Source organism: Leptinotarsa decemlineata, unplaced genomic scaffold, assembly GCF_025532065.1.
Source record: "Leptinotarsa decemlineata unplaced genomic scaffold, Ldec_3_MD MMD2_tig00078422_RagTag_RagTag, whole genome shotgun sequence".
In the NCBI taxonomy this organism is placed as follows: Eukaryota; Metazoa; Arthropoda; class Insecta; order Coleoptera; family Chrysomelidae; genus Leptinotarsa; species Leptinotarsa decemlineata.
The window spans coordinates 17,397,990-17,414,009 of record NW_027412747.1 but is presented as its reverse complement, the minus strand read 5'-3'; the positions used below and the strand labels follow the sequence as shown (position 1 = coordinate 17,414,009).

The 16,020-nt window shown below is 33.8% G+C and overlaps 1 protein-coding gene and 1 long non-coding RNA gene across 2 annotated transcripts in view; one reads left to right on the top strand and one right to left on the bottom strand.

Annotated features, from left to right (window-relative positions):
• Positions 1–372: 372 nt before the first annotated feature.
• On the bottom strand, positions 373–5,393 carry LOC141487288 (uncharacterized). Its single transcript, XR_012468310.1, has 2 exons — positions 4,928–5,393; positions 373–3,124 (listed from the first exon to the last, which is right to left on the bottom strand). It is a non-coding gene; the product is annotated as an uncharacterized lncRNA (long non-coding RNA).
• Positions 5,393–16,020, top strand: part of LOC111516099 (oxidative stress-induced growth inhibitor 2) — a 64,704-nt gene continuing 54,076 nt past the window's right edge. The window contains exon 1 of the mRNA XM_074186190.1: positions 5,393–5,640. The gene's annotated coding sequence lies outside the window, so the exon portion shown is untranslated. The remainder of the gene's footprint in view (positions 5,641–16,020) is intronic.

Below are 16,020 nucleotides of genomic sequence, written 5' to 3'. Positions count from 1 at the left end.
GTATGATGAGAAACCTAATGCTCTCTTAAATATATACTCGTAGTAGTTGATTGCATATAGAATTCTAAGCAACCAAACAGTATGCTCTTTTAACTTTACTTGTTCTCAATTGGTGATTTGAATGGTTTTATTTGTGCATTGTACCTGATCAAAATCTGTAATTTATAGGATGAAAACAAGAGGAAACTGTGGATGGATGCTGTTAGGAAATATCTGCCTGATGGTGCTTTTATTTGCTCAAAGCATTTAACCATCCATTTCATTGGTGAGAAAAAACTATTGAAGGGTGCCAAACCATCATGCGAGTATTCAGTTTCTACAGCACTACCTATAAATCCTATCAAAGATTTGTATATTTTTTTCAAGGTGCACTTATAGAGAAGTACTTAATTGTACGAATTTCAAGAAAACGTGCACCATTTCCAGAACCAGTTTACTAATAATTTCTGTAGTTGGAAAGTATCCGTTGAATAAGTTATCAAAAGCAAATTTGATCACATACAAATCAAGAGAGAACACTTGGTGTTATCAAAATGATAAATATCAAATTATTCATATATGAAATGATAAATAACCCCTTCTAGCTTTACCTATCTACAAAAAAGGTTCTTTTCAACCGGCTGTTCTCTAACGGTAACCCTGAGAAGTTCGCAGTTGGAAACAAACACTCTATGCCATTCATTTCTCTTGAAGATAAAAGATTGTTGTTGTTTTCAGTTCAACTCAAGCATATCAATGTCCTTTTACAAATTTCATATAAGGCTCATAACGGACTTTAAAAAGAAAGTTATTGATAACATAATATGAGAAGAGATATTTATGTAACCATTATTTAATTGAATCATGTTGAAAAAGGGATATGTTACAAATTGTCCAAATGTGTGGAGTTTAGTTATAACATTTCATATTATTTTTCATTTCAATGATCGCAACTGCTGTTTTGTTCAATATTTTACATCATATTTTCCCTTGATACCTTTCATAAAAATACATCATTATTCAATACGGGCTAATATGTGCTAATATCATTCTATAAATAAAAGGTGATAGTGGAAGAAAGGGGTAAAGTTGAAGAACATTTTCTATAAATGCCTGATTCACAGAAAATTAACTTTACCCTCTATTTTCTGAAATTTCATGTTTGTCAATATCTGTGTAAGCTTACTGCTTACACATGGAAATAATAAATACGTTGTCATTATTATAAACAGCCTCTTCTGAGAACATAATAAAAAAAAACTGTATCTTTTAGAATCTTCTTGTGAGACGGTTATAATTAAATGCCAGTAGGAATTTTAAAAAAAATTAATGAAAAAGTTGTTATCGAACAAAGAGTTATATTTAGCTTAGAATCGCACGTTGAAAGGTAAGATTTCGTTAATCCCTGTTCGCACAAGTTTCGAATTCTGAGGGCTGCCGTTCGTAGGGGAACGACAGCTGGTTTACAGAAAAACCAATTTTAACAAACCATTTCAGTTTTTTGTCCATGTTTATTTACAGGGATCTCAATTTATTCAGTTTTGTTTACAATAAATTATATAACAAAGAAAGCTTGTGCTGTAACCACTTATACTACTACTACTATAATTATTATAGACACATTTATGTGTGTTTAATGAAGGACAAAATTAAAGTAATGAAAAACATTTGCATGAGTAAAGAGTGAGATTCTTAAAAATATTTTCATCATCACAGAAGAAATTGATTTTATCAGAGAGTTATTTTCAAGTCTCAACATTTTAGATGTTGGAGATGGAGAATGATACCCATAGTTAGTTAAGTGATATGGTGTAATAAATAGCTTTATTTGTCTGATGGACCTTCGTGGAACGTTGAAAGTTATAGGGGAGAGAATTTCCGGACAATCAATGAAACCAGATATAATTTTGAATAGATAAACTAATGATTTAATGTAACTTCGATTCTGAAATCAGCATGAAATGTTTCTAAAATTGAACTGAATGTATAAACCCATCCTGTCTAATTTCGTAATAGTTAGTTTCCTGGCTTTGCCCTGATCATTTTCAGTAAAAATATTTGACTGCAACTGAGACAATCATATTCATTTGCGTTGATGAAGTAATCTTAGAGAATAAAGTTGATACTGAAATTAGTTTCAATGAATATCTTATGAGGAGTACTTCGTCAACGCCGCTGACTTTCGTAGTTGCACTTGAAACGTTTGGAGTTTACCAAAGAAGACAACAGCAAAACCCAAAAACCAACCAAAACATTGAAGTCAGTCATGAAATCATACTACATGAGCTGTTGAAAATTATTGATGAAGGATGCTGAAATTTTCCCAGATTCAAAGATTGATTTTCATTTTTTTATAACTGGTTTTATTTTTCAGTTTGCAGTTGGATTATCCAGTGGAAAAAACTCCGTTTGAAACATGAACAACTGAAATACTTGAATTCCTATATTTAGTTCTGTGATCAGTTTTTTCAAAGAATATTTGATAAAGCTTCTGCCAAATATCTAATAAGGATTGTGTGATTATTTATATAGTTTTATTAATTTAATTAAATAACATTTATTGATCTAAAGGGTAAAACATGTTTTAGACAAGTAAATTGATGGATATATAGCCGTTACTATGTGGTAGAAGATCATTATGAAAAATTTAGATTTTAGACAAGTTCTATTGTGAAATTGACGTGATAGTCATTTTTATAATAAAAATAGGTATTTTGATATTTTTTATTTCTCAGTGAAACCGCTCCTGAACTTCCACTAAACATTTTTCCTAGTCCATCCTGTAGTATTCTACCCGATTCACACTCTGTCACAAAACATCCATTGGCAAATTCTAGCAGTATTCAACTAGAGAATATTCCTAATCCCATTTTGGTTTCAAATACTTGATGACATCCAGATTGAACTAAGATCATTTGAAGGTGATAATGTTCACATATCCATAACAATTCCAATCAACTTTGTTGATATCATTTTCAGCATTTTTGGGATGATGAGAGCTGCAGGTGGATGCAATACTCATCCCAAGTCAATTCAAGTTGGACAAATATTCCGCCTAATGTCCCTCTATTCTCTGATAAAACCGCCCAGGGAAAGTAATGTTAGTGGAGGAGAAATGATGAAATCCCTTCTTCATATTGGAGATCTGAAAGAAAAACAGCAAAAATTTATATTCTATATTGAAATAGAAAAAACTATCTCCGAAATTAAAGAGGACTTCTCAGGTATTGATGAAGCTTTTGCTTATTTCTGTGAATATGTTGCAAAAAAAATTAAAGGCAACACCAAATGTGGAGAATGTGTGGATTCGATATTGGAGAAGGGAAATGAAATAATCAATTCCCTCATAAGAAACAAGATCAGAGGATTTTTAACATTACCATCACAAAAAATTAATAGCTTTCTTCACGATGTTGAAGCCACAATAATATCAGGTGTTTTTGAGAGGGAACTTAAAAGAAATTGCTTTCCAGTAATTTTAATCAAATTGTCAAATTTTTCTCCCAAAAATATTGTAGGTTGTGAACACCACAAGGAAGAATTGTTAAGAGAGGCACTGAGGGCATATTTGATCTCTAGATTGAATATCTGCTGTGCTAAAGAGCATAATGAAAGAGCCCTCGAAAATAAAAATTTAAAAAAATACAATTTTCTGTGAGTCAAATTTCGAAAAATCTGAAAATATCTGTTGAGATGTGAAACTCTCATCAGATGTATGTTTTTTTAAAATTTGATTGAATATTTTCAAAAAACTACCATCATAATTGATGATCACATTGTTTGAAAAAAAGAACTCTTTTACACACTCAATGTAAAAGGTTGTAGTGAGCAATTAAAGTATATCAGAAGACATTTTGTATTTGTATTCTAAAAGACGCTAATCTACTTTCATGCAGTCTGCAGAAATTCAACCTAGTGTTCTCTGAACATTACGGTATTTTACTTTTCGTGGGAACCTGAATATAAAAGAAATCCCATCACAAGGAAACTGGAAGTTAATTTACCACTGGTAAGGATATTAAATACAATTTCACCTCAGACTGATGAAAAACTAACTTAACTTTTGAACGGTTTGACGTAGAAACATGAAAAAAACGTTTGGGGGCTATTACCGATACTATTTTTTGAAAAATATGAAATTTTAATTGGCATGGGGGTCAAGTGTCAAATTGATCTATCAGTGATGACCTGCACATGCAATCATTGCAAAAAATATGACTCAATGAAATCAAATTAAAATAATAATAATGGAAGATATTTGAATTAAACTTTGTTCAATTTATGCTGGAACTGTAAATTTCAATAATTATAAATACAGAAATCTTATAAACTTTAATATACTTTTACAGACAATAAATAGTTCACATTCTTTCTGAACCAAAGAAGTTATTCAATACATCTGATGATCAACGGAAGGTAATTGACCATCTTACATCTATTGTAAATTAATAAATTTTGCCTTGTAATTTCTCTCAAGTTATTTGCAGAACCCAAAGGCTTGCATGACGAGTTCAAGGTGGGACTGTAGTGCTATTTCTCTTGAGTGATTTTCTGTACTTAACGAGATGTGTATGTATAAGAAAATCAATGTCCTGATTCATGAGTAGAACTGCTAGGTGTGATACACATACATCCATAATCACTATGAGTAGATGTATTTTGGTTGAATATCTATTAGAAAACAGCTGTGTTTCTACTCATTACATTGTTCTTCGTAAATAAACTGCTTATTCCAAATTTTATGCATCAATGAGGAAACTTTTTAATTATTAATTAAAAAAAAAGGTTAAAAGTTGGTGCTTATCAAAATGATCTCTTAACAGGTAATCGAAAAGTTCGACAAAGAATTCACTGGGAATATTTCTTTGTAATCTAGTGAATTATTCAGTTTTTCCATTCCAATACCATACTAAAAACATGTATTCAAGTATATAATCTTTATACTTACCACCTGTTTTGCGGAATTCGTTCCGATAAACAACCAATGTCAACTACATAATATCTGCCAACATTTCTTGAGTTGAAATATCAAGAAATTACACGAAATTTCTTCAAAACTTTGCTTGGGTTGAAACTTCAACTAATAATTCACCAGAACTTGGACACTTATCTTTCAATTTAATACTGACAATTCGTCAATAACACTTAAAACACAAAAAATTCATTAACTCACTTTTTAAGTTATCCTAAAAGCACAGTAGGTATGAAAAATGAATGTGGAATTAAATATAAATACAAATACACCCTGTGTGGTCTTATGATTACAGTTTACTGTAATGACTGCTTGCGCCATCTGAAACGGCGTAAACGGCGTTGATCTCTGCTAATCAAGTTAGCCATAAATCCCTCATTTTACCCCAAACTTTTGCAGGTATGAGTAGATGCACCAGGGTTTTTAGACATCTTAGTCAACACTAAACAGCGAGCAAACGTGCTATTCTTGCTAGTCATAAACCGGTGTTGTCGTAGAGAGGTGTATAAGGTTAGTTTTTGAATTTGACGCCGATAGTAAATGGGATCCTAGAAAAAAGTGAGAAACGGAGAATCGTGAAAATCAATAAAATACTACCGAATTGTCTTTCTACATACTGTAATTGATAGTATTTTTTTGCATTGTTGGATATCGGCGTTGAGCGAAGCAATTTCAGTATTATTCAAAGGGTGAGTCAAATTTTAGTGTTTTATTTTTGCTGCTGGTCCTTTGCATACTTTAGTATAATGCAAATGAAAATACCTAAGTATAAAACATTGAATTGAAAAAAAACTGATTAGTTATTGGTTGGTATAATCATACACTCACTGATCTTCTTTTTAGTATGATCTTGATTGTAATTTAATTTAGTTTGCATGGAATTACACATAACGGCGTAATTTTCTTTTTATTCTTAAAGGGAATATTTCTATTCCTTCTTATATTGCGAAATTTCGCAAAAATTTTGATACTCATTTCTAAATATTGCAGATGACTGTGCAAAATTTGCTGGCTCATTAATTATAAGTGCAGATTAATTGATTGCGTGATGTGAATTCATTTTCGTTTTTTAAGACTCAGTGACGAGTTACAAGTTGTACATGGATTACGTTTATTGAGCCACAAGTATATTTCAAACATATTTTTTTTTTAATTTGAGTCGTTGTCACTAGGCTCATATGATTTTTAGTTTCTCTGAAGATGAGTGAAGCGTATAATTTTCAGAAATTGATAATATGTGTTAAGAGTGTAGGAGTGTAGGTACTTCGCAAATCGAGCCTTTTTGGTTCACTTTATCTTTCATTTAAAAATGGTATGAATGGTGAGAATATTTAGGTCAGAAAATGAATGGGTTTCCCAAAAACCAATAAATAAATTGAATGTAGGCCAGTAAAGTGCAAAATATAATACCTAGATGACTATGACACAGAAAAAATATAATAAAAAACATTTTCGATTCACCTCTAGAACCAAATTCGAACAATCAATTCCTCTAGAAAGAATTGGAAAATATTGAATGTTTCAAGAAATGCCATGAAAAAATGCATTTGAGTTGAAATTTTTGCTCTAAAGAAAAAAAAAGATTTGTCATTCAAATCTTTTGTGTTAATATACACACACACCATATCAAAACTGCGGACAATCTCAAACCAGCTGGCGCCTCCCTACGAACTACAAACATCAAAATTGTGGCGAGCTAAGGATTAACGAGGTCTCAATTTTTAATGCGCGATTCCTAGCACGCGAGTTCCGGAGATTCATCAAAATGTCAGTACAAATTATGGGCTCTTCTTCACTTGTTCCGTTCAATAAAGGTGATCAAAATGGTTGACAAACACCGCTCTGAGAAAGGAAAACATCTATATTATTTTAATATGTTATTATCCATATCGGTAAAACTACACCGATTGACGTCGACATCGTAAAAAAGATATGCCGATTGTTAATACAAACATCGTTTTTAAAATACATTATTGATCAAACGGAATATTATATCATCTAGGTACGCCGATGAAATGGCCAGTTGACAATAATTTATTCTCTATCAAGTTCGGACCTTCTACACTTCTACACAATTGCAAGGATTGCAATTGTGAATGTTCATATGAACTTATTGAAAAGTTTTGTTCAACTTGTAATCATCTTACATAAATGATTATAGCATCAGTTTGATACTAATAATGAATTTTGATGAAATTCACTCAAACGGAAGTATGTTCTCAACTATCAGTTTTGTTCAAAGTACCTATCTACCTAAAGACAACACGAAACAAACATGCTACCGTAACCTTCAAAATGATTTACTACGTAAAACAAAATCGACGCAACCTTTTTTCATCACGCGTGTCGCATCGGTTTGTGAGGCCGCTTGAATTTATATTTTTGCCCGATAGTTTCAGTTTTGCGATAACGCCTAAGATATTGAATCATATTATTGGATGACCGCAAAGTGGGGTTGATCAAGAAAGCTGAGGTTTTGAACCTATTAAAGGAATGTGTTGGACATATCGTGCATGACTATTTGGCTATACGAGCGCTCTGTTCAAAGTGGGTGCCGCGCGAGCTCACAATCCACCAAAAACAACGAATTGATGAATTTAAGCAGTATTTGAAGCTGTTCATTCATAAAAAACCCGAATTTAAGTGACAATGGATGAAACATGGCTCCATCTTTCACATCAGAATCGAAACGATCGTCATCTGAGTGGACTGTACTTGGTGAACCGACTCCAAAGCGTGCAAAGACGCAACAGTCGGTTGGCAAGGTTATGGTATCAGTATTCTAGGATGCGTGTGGTATAATATCCAAAAACTATCTTTTAAAGGAAAAAACCATTAACAGCGACTATTATATAGCTTTATTGGAGCGGTTTATGGAAAAAATCGCGTAAAAATGGCCGCATTTGAAGAAAAATTAGGTACTATTTCATCAGGAAAATGCACGGTGTCACAAATCAAAGAAAACGATGGCAAAATTGCATGAATTTGGATTCGAATTCCTTTACGGTTCTCAAACCTCAAGAGAATGCTCGCCGAAAAGAAATTTAGCGCCGATGAAGGGGTAATCGTCAAAACAGAGGCCTATTTTGACGCTAAAGTATAGTCGAAGTAAACGATATTGTGTACTCTTAAAGTTGGCGGCACTCTCGAAGGCCAAAATAACCAATACATAGAAATGAACCGGCCTCGAAATAGTCCACGTGGACTGTAGGATTGGCGGTTCGTATAGGATTATTTTTATTAACCGAGTTTTATGATTGGCAGAAGAGTTATAAAGTCAAATTTGAAGTTATGTTACGGTGTCGAATAGAAATCGGGCAATGCGGGGATGGTTATCGCTGTAATGTTAAGTTCAGGAACTGATAGTGATTTGAGGGTTGAAATTCGATATTGGCGCAGTTATAATTACTTAAAATTTTTGTTATCTGTTTGAAATGTGGCGTCCTTGGACAAGTACTAATAGTAATGACGAGTGTTATAACAACGCTGACTTTTTCCAGTGTATTGATTCCAATAGCGATGGTGAATAATGCGAAAAAGAGATACCAGTGAATAAGATTCGGTTGCATTTGAATATTGAAATATAAAGAGTATGTTTCAGTGTAGGTATATAAGAATCTACATAAAGTTTGGTTCGAGGGACACAAATTATTAGAAGCAACATCAGATTTGACCGAAATTCCTTTCTCAACTGCACGTAAAATAGTCAAAAACAAACTTTATGACCGCAAGACGTGATTACCAGGATTACCAAAACCTTAAGATGTTCATCTAATAAAATTATTGAAGAAAAACAGTATACGACTGTTACAAAAGCAATAAGATTCCTACTCACGACACAGTTACGAAAGGGTGGGCTGATGGTTCGAGAATATGTACGCGTAACATGCCTGCAAACAAAAGATGAAGTACAAAGTTTTTCAATGGATAACAATTTGTAATTTGAAGATTACTATACCAAAAACCAATTACTTGAAATGTTACAGACAAAAACATTCGAAAAAGTGTATGCCATTGAGAGTATTGCTGAAAAGTATGGACACATACTGAGACTCCCTCCCTATCCCATCGAGTTGATTCGGGGAAAATTGAAAAAAAATAATTTTCCAAAATTTGATAAGAAGGTAATAGAGCTAATTAAAGAAGAAGTATCTAATATTACCGAAGAAGACTGGCAGAAAATGAATAAAAAAGTAATTTTAGTTGAAAAAGACTATATGGAGATTGGACACTTCCATATTAATGGTGGAAATAGATTCATTATTGTATTAAATGACGACGACGACAGTGATAGTGAAACAGAATATGGAAGGGGACTTATCAGAAGCTTCGAAGAAAGTTAGTGAAATGTTTTTGTAGCGGTCGATTGTAAAAATGGTTTCGAAAAATTGTATGACCGCTATGTATCGCCCTGGAAAGCAACTGTATTGAGTAATAAAATCAAATTTCATTAAAAACTATTTTTTCCGTTAACTTACGAATTTTTCAACCTAACTTAATGTTTGGTGGATGCGTCGAGTGATCAGTTTAGGTCAGACAGCGCGAGCGACTAAAAGCGAATAGAAAAGTGATCCAGTGAAATAACTATAATTCATGATACAAATTTTTAATATTTTTTCCATCTACAGAATCAGTGTTATTGTTGTAATTGTCCTGGAATTCATCATTGTCTATTGACCCCGTATTCTATGAACTCCTGTGTGTGCCCCTAATCAATACTGAAAGTTTATCTTTTTTGAAGGCCCAGTTAAAAATATGGTTCAAATCCCTTGACAATGACCTGAATCCTCCCAAATTGTTTTCGTCGGATTTGCACAATTTCTCTAGACTAATCATTGGCCTTTATGACCGTGCCAAAAATCTGTATGAACCTTGCCCACTTTTATCGCTGGCTGGCTCTGCTAAATTTAGAACTAAGATAATCCGTAATATTTTCTTAGTAAATTTAAACGGTTATTCAATACTTTCCATTCACAAAATCTTTTTGTAAATAGTGAGGAGTGTGATTGTAAATCGTCATTTTAATCGGTCAAATAAGATGAAGTGACTGGTGTGAAGTTATCCACATCCACAAAGTACACTGAGAAAAAAATATCGAATTATTATTTTTTCATTTATCGACTCTGCACACCTACCATTTTCAATATTATACCCTTATTGACTGATTTACAGTTTATTTAAACGGTCTGAGGGGGTGAAAATATTTAAAAAAATTATAACATGAAAAATCGACTTTGTACACCTACAAAATTGAGACATGTTATTCCTGACGATCTATTCGACCAAAAATACTTCACGTTATAGTTTTCCAGGCCGTCTGAGGGAGTGAAAATGGGGTGAAAATATTAAAAAATGTAACATGAAAAATCGACTTTGTACACCTACAAAATTGAGATATGTTATTCCTGCTGATTTATACGACAGAAAAAACTCCACGTCATATTTTCCAGGCCGTCTGAGGGGGTGAAAATGGGGTGAAAATATTGAAAAATGTCGTAACATGAAAAATCGACGAGGGGGAGAAAATGGGGTGAAAATATTAAAAAAATTCGTAACATGAAAAATCGACTTTGTATACCCACAAAATTGGGACGTGTTATTCCTGATGATCTATTTGATAGAAAAAACTTTACGTCACAATTTTCCAGGCCGTCTGAGGGGGTCAAAATGGGGTGAAAATATTAAAAAATTTCGTAACATGAAAAATTGACTTTGTACACCTACAAAATTGAGACATGTTATTCCTGATGATCTATTCGACAGAAAAAACTCCGCGTCATAGTTTTCCAGGCCGTCTGAGGGGGTGAAAATGGGGTGAAAATATTAAAAAATGTCGTAACATGAAAAATCAACTTTGTACACCTACAAATTTGAGATATGTTATTCCTGATGATCTACTCGACAGAAAAAACCTCACGTCATAGTTTTCCAGGCCGTCTGAGGGGGTGAAAATGGGGTAAAAATATTTAAAAAAATTCGTAACATGAAAAATCGACGAGGGGGAGAAAATTGGGTGAAAATATTAAAAAAATTCGTAACATGAAAAATCGACTTTGTATACCCACAAAATTGGGACGTGTTATTCCTGATGATCTATTTGATAGAAAAAACTTCACCTCACAGTTTTCCAGGCCGTCTGAGGGGGTCAAAATGGGGTGAAAATATTAAAAAATTTCGTAACATGAAAAATTGACTTTGTACACCTACAAAATTGAGACATGTTATTCCTGATGATCTACTCGACAGAAAAAACCTCACGTCATAGTTTTCCAGGCCGTCTGAGGGGGTGAAAATGGGGTAAAAATATTTAAAAAAATTCGTAACATGAAAAATCGACGAGGGGGAGAAAATTGGGTGAAAATATTAAAAAAATTCGTAACATGAAAAATCGACTTTGTATACCCACAAAATTGGGACGTGTTATTCCTGATGATCTATTTGATAGAAAAAACTTCACCTCACAGTTTTCCAGGCCGTCTGAGGGGGTCAAAATGGGGTGAAAATATTAAAAAATTTCGTAACATGAAAAATCGACTTTGTACACCTACAAAATTGAGACATGTTATTCCTGATGAACTATTCGACAGAAAAAAATTCACGTTATAGTTTTCCAGGCCGTCTGAGGGGGTGAAAATGGGGTGAAAATATAAAAAATTTCGTAACATGAAAAATCGATTTTGTACACGTACAAAATTGATACATGTAATTACAATGACCTATTCGACAGAAAAAACTTCACGTCATAGTGTTTGCGAAGGTACGCTTTTTTCAAGTTTCCACCCTATTTTCACCCCCTCAGACGACCTGGAAAACTATGACGCGAAGTTTTATCTGTTGAATAGATAATCAGGACAACATGTTTCAATATTGTAGGTGTACAAAGTCGATTTTTTATGTTACGACGCCCCCTCAGACGACCTGGAAAACTATGACGTGTGAAGTTCTTTCTGTCGAATAGATCATCATGGAAAACATATCTCAAAATTGTAGGTGTACACATTCAATTTTCGAAGATACGATTTTTTCAAGTTTCCACCCCATTTTCACCCCCTCAGACGACCTGGAAAAGTATGACGTGAAATTTTTTCTGTCGAATAGATCATCATGGAATAGATCATCATGGAAATAACATGTCTCAATTTTGTAGGTGTACAAAGTCGATTTTTCATATTATAATTTTTTTAATATTTTCACCCCCTCAGACAGTTTAAATAAACTAGAACGGTTTTTTTTTTCAGTAAATCAGTCAATAAGGGTATCATATTGAAAAATGGTAGGTGTACAGAATCGGTAAATGAAAAAATAACAATTCGATATTTTGTTTTTAGTGTACTTTGTGGATGTTGATAACTTCACACCCGTACCTGAATGTATGTATGTTTGTTTGTTTGTAACTCTCAAGCTTGGGATCTGTATTTGACAGAATTATCGACATTATTGCTTGATCTATCCGCAGGCAGATGGCGCTATACGTAATCTCCTTGATATATCGACATTAGTGTTTGATCTATTCGCGGGCAGATGGCGGTGCACGTAGCCTCCTGATACATCGACATTATTGCTTGATCTATTCACGGGCAGATGGCGCTATACGTAACCTCCTTGATATATTCGACATTATTGCTTGATCTATTCGCGGGCAGATGGCGCTGTACGTAATCTCCTTGATATAATTCGAACTCACTTTACATGTATTTCTTCATTTGAAAAAAGTATTTTTTTTATATCAACACGCCCGTTGTAGTCGTTACTACATGGTAGGAAATCATAATGATTGTATAAGTTTGAAAATGTCCGTATAGGACGAAACTGCAGTAACGTTAGTTACAAATAAAACATCGAAAGTTTCTTTTCTCTTTTCTTCATAATAATACTAGTATTTTTCGTTCGTTATTGTTTCGAGCTTATTTAAAAAAAAATTAACTCTTCAGTTCGATGTTCTTTGAAAGCGTGTTTTTTAGTTTTTTAAACTATATTTATATCAACTATACTCGTGTTCTGTGCCAATTTAGATCGCTGTCGCAAAAGTGTGATTACCCTTTTACATCTCTGGTGTATTTTATTGAATGAAAGATCTGTAGAAGAGAGTTTCTGTCTCTTTCAAATATTTTCCACTATTCTCAATGAATAATATGGCCATGACCTCTGACCGCGCCGTTTGATCGCCTCAAAATTCCCACGAAAGATAAAATTATTCATACGTTTAATTCAATTAGATCCATGTCAACATGATACGTAAAGAAATGTAGATAATTAAAACTCGACTGGATATTATATAAAAAGGTCAAACACAATTAGAAAGATGCGATTATGTCTGAGATAACATTTATCACGGTTCAATTGTCGTGAAAAATGAGGATTAAATTATATGTAAAAAAATTATTTTCGGTGAAACGCTTTTTTTAGCGGCTATGCGTCTGTGGTGAAGCAGGCGCGCGGAGCCCCCTTTTCAGCAATAACTCAAAATTATAAATAACGGAGGTACATTTTCGGTAGTCGGAACTTTTTTATGCAGAATTTCCTCTCCTTCGAAAATCTTTTTGTTTCATTCCTAAAATATTTATAGTTTTGTTATTAACAAAAAACTGAAATACCTCAGTTTTTCTCGATTATTTTGTTTATAACAATTGTAATTATTTACTTTTTCAACTTGTTGCTTAAACTACAACTAGATTAGCCAAGTTGTACTGATTTGAACTAGCTAGTTTGGTGATGTAAGACCTTTGTTTCTAAAATAATGCTGATGTACTGAGATGTTATCTTTACCTGCCGAAAAATGTTTTTGAATGTAATTTACAAATAACTTAAAAAAATTGGTCATTAATGAAATTGCTCGCTAATTTTGAATCATACTGGGATCTCTATTTTCAGAATGAGGCAAACTCCAGCAATTTTTTTACTGTGAAGGAAACCGAGAAGTTATAAGATTGAAAATAAATTGCAGAGGCTTAACGATAAAACTGGGGTTCACATCAATGCCAGCAGTTGACATGTTTTCAAAGTTGTTGTACGCCTCAAACCTCTTGGTTGTTATATTCCATTTCACCCAATAAAGACCATCATTATTATTTTTTTAACCGTAGTTTGCGCTATTCAGGCCCTATCCCCCGAAGCTCCGATACATTCGGGAGGGCGCGCCAGCTTTTTCAGCCAATGACCACTTCCCATATCGTAAGGTAAGTGATCATTGAGTCCGAGAATCATGTGCTCTGAGTGAGCGCAGTGAGCCAAGAATGACAGCCTTCTGCATCTGTCCGGCGAAGATTTGATTTTAAGATTCGAGAGTAGGGAGGGCATCATTCCACCAAATACTCCAATAATCAGAACAACCATCTTGACAGAGTGGTCAGGATAGAGTCTGCAGAGTTCGAAGAGAAAATCTCAATATTTTATCCGTTTTTCCCCATCTTTTCGGACGATATTTGTCTCGCCAGGAGCTGAAAACTACACGACAAATATCGTTTTGCTCTGCTGGTCGAGAAGGACTACATCAGGCTTATTAGTTTGTATGAGCCTGAGGGTGGAGAACGAATAGTTCCAATAAGTTCGACACTTCTCGTTCCCCACAACGGGTTCAAAATTCCCCGGAGCGTAGGGCAACACCGGTGTCTCGTCAATACCGTAAGAGTGCCGTAGAAGGTAATATAGCACTCTTAAAGGCGCGTTATGTCAATGGATATAGGCCGAGACAGCATACGCTGGATATCCTGATAACAAGTGCATTAGGGTCTCGGGTGCCTCGCGGCAGGCCCTGTACCTTGTGTCAGGAAAATCTATAACCATCACGCGAATGCAGTAGACTGAGGTGTTTAAGACACTATTCTGGCAAGCCATGAGGAACCCCTCAGTTTCCGACTTCAGCTCACTCGACCTAACGAAAGCGAAAGTCAGGCGCTTTGGTAATAGCTGGGGAGCCCACGATGCTAAATGAAGATTTACTCGAGCGTCATTGAGACATATTAGGTTGCAAAGCTGGGATGATAAGAAGAAAAAAATGTTATATAATATATACCTTTTCATCGGTGGGGGAAGCGGCTATAGATTTTTAAATATGTAAAAAAATACTGTTGCATGGACATATTCGAGCGCGTCAGATATTGATGGCATCAATGTCCTACGTATTTTTAATAATGTTGGTATGTTAATCTGATCGTTTGCATAATGTGGGTGGTTGTACGTAAGGGTTAAAAGTGAAAAAAAAAATTATTCGGGCGCGTCAGGTTTTCTAAGGGGGTGTTAAGTGCAACAAAAAAGCTCTTTTTAAATAATCTGACGATTTAGATCTGACGATTTAGATCTGACGCAAACTTGCGGCCATTATTATAATGTGCCAAAAAAATTCGTCATTTTTAATACTCAAGCGCGTCAGATTAAGATATATATGGTTCATCTTTATGTTTTAGACGTGCTGTCTCATAATCTGACGATTATCTAGAGGGATTCGCTCAATCTGACAAAAACAATATTTTTAATTTTTTTTTTATTCATTGAACTAAATTAATTGAAAAACTCAGGAAATAGCATGCAAATAAATAAGTGTATGTTTTTTAAGTAGAATACTTGTATTTATAAGAAAATAATTTTAAAAAATGGTCAGAAAAATTTAATTTTTTGTAATCAATTGATTAATTAATGAAGAAAAGAGAAATTGAACTTTTATTTGTAACTAATGTTACTGCAGTTTCGTCCTATAAGTACATTTTCAAACTTATATATTGTATAAGTTTGAAAATGTCCTTCCTTATAGGACGAAACTGCAGTAAAGTTAATTACAAATGAAAGTGGTAAAAAACATAGAAAGTTTCATTTCTCTTTTCTTCATTATGACTTCCTTCCACGTAGTAACAGCTACATCCATCAATTAATTGATTAATTAATCATCATCTTCATCACGAACGAGTCTCTGTGATCAGCTGTGATGACATCATGGCAACAGAATTCAGAGTGGGGACGGAGTGAGAGAGTAATAGATAGAGAAAAAGTGAATAGAGAATAGAGGAATAGAAACTCGGAGAGGGAAATATAGGTATCACACACCTGCACGCATTAAACCTTATCGACGAATTTTT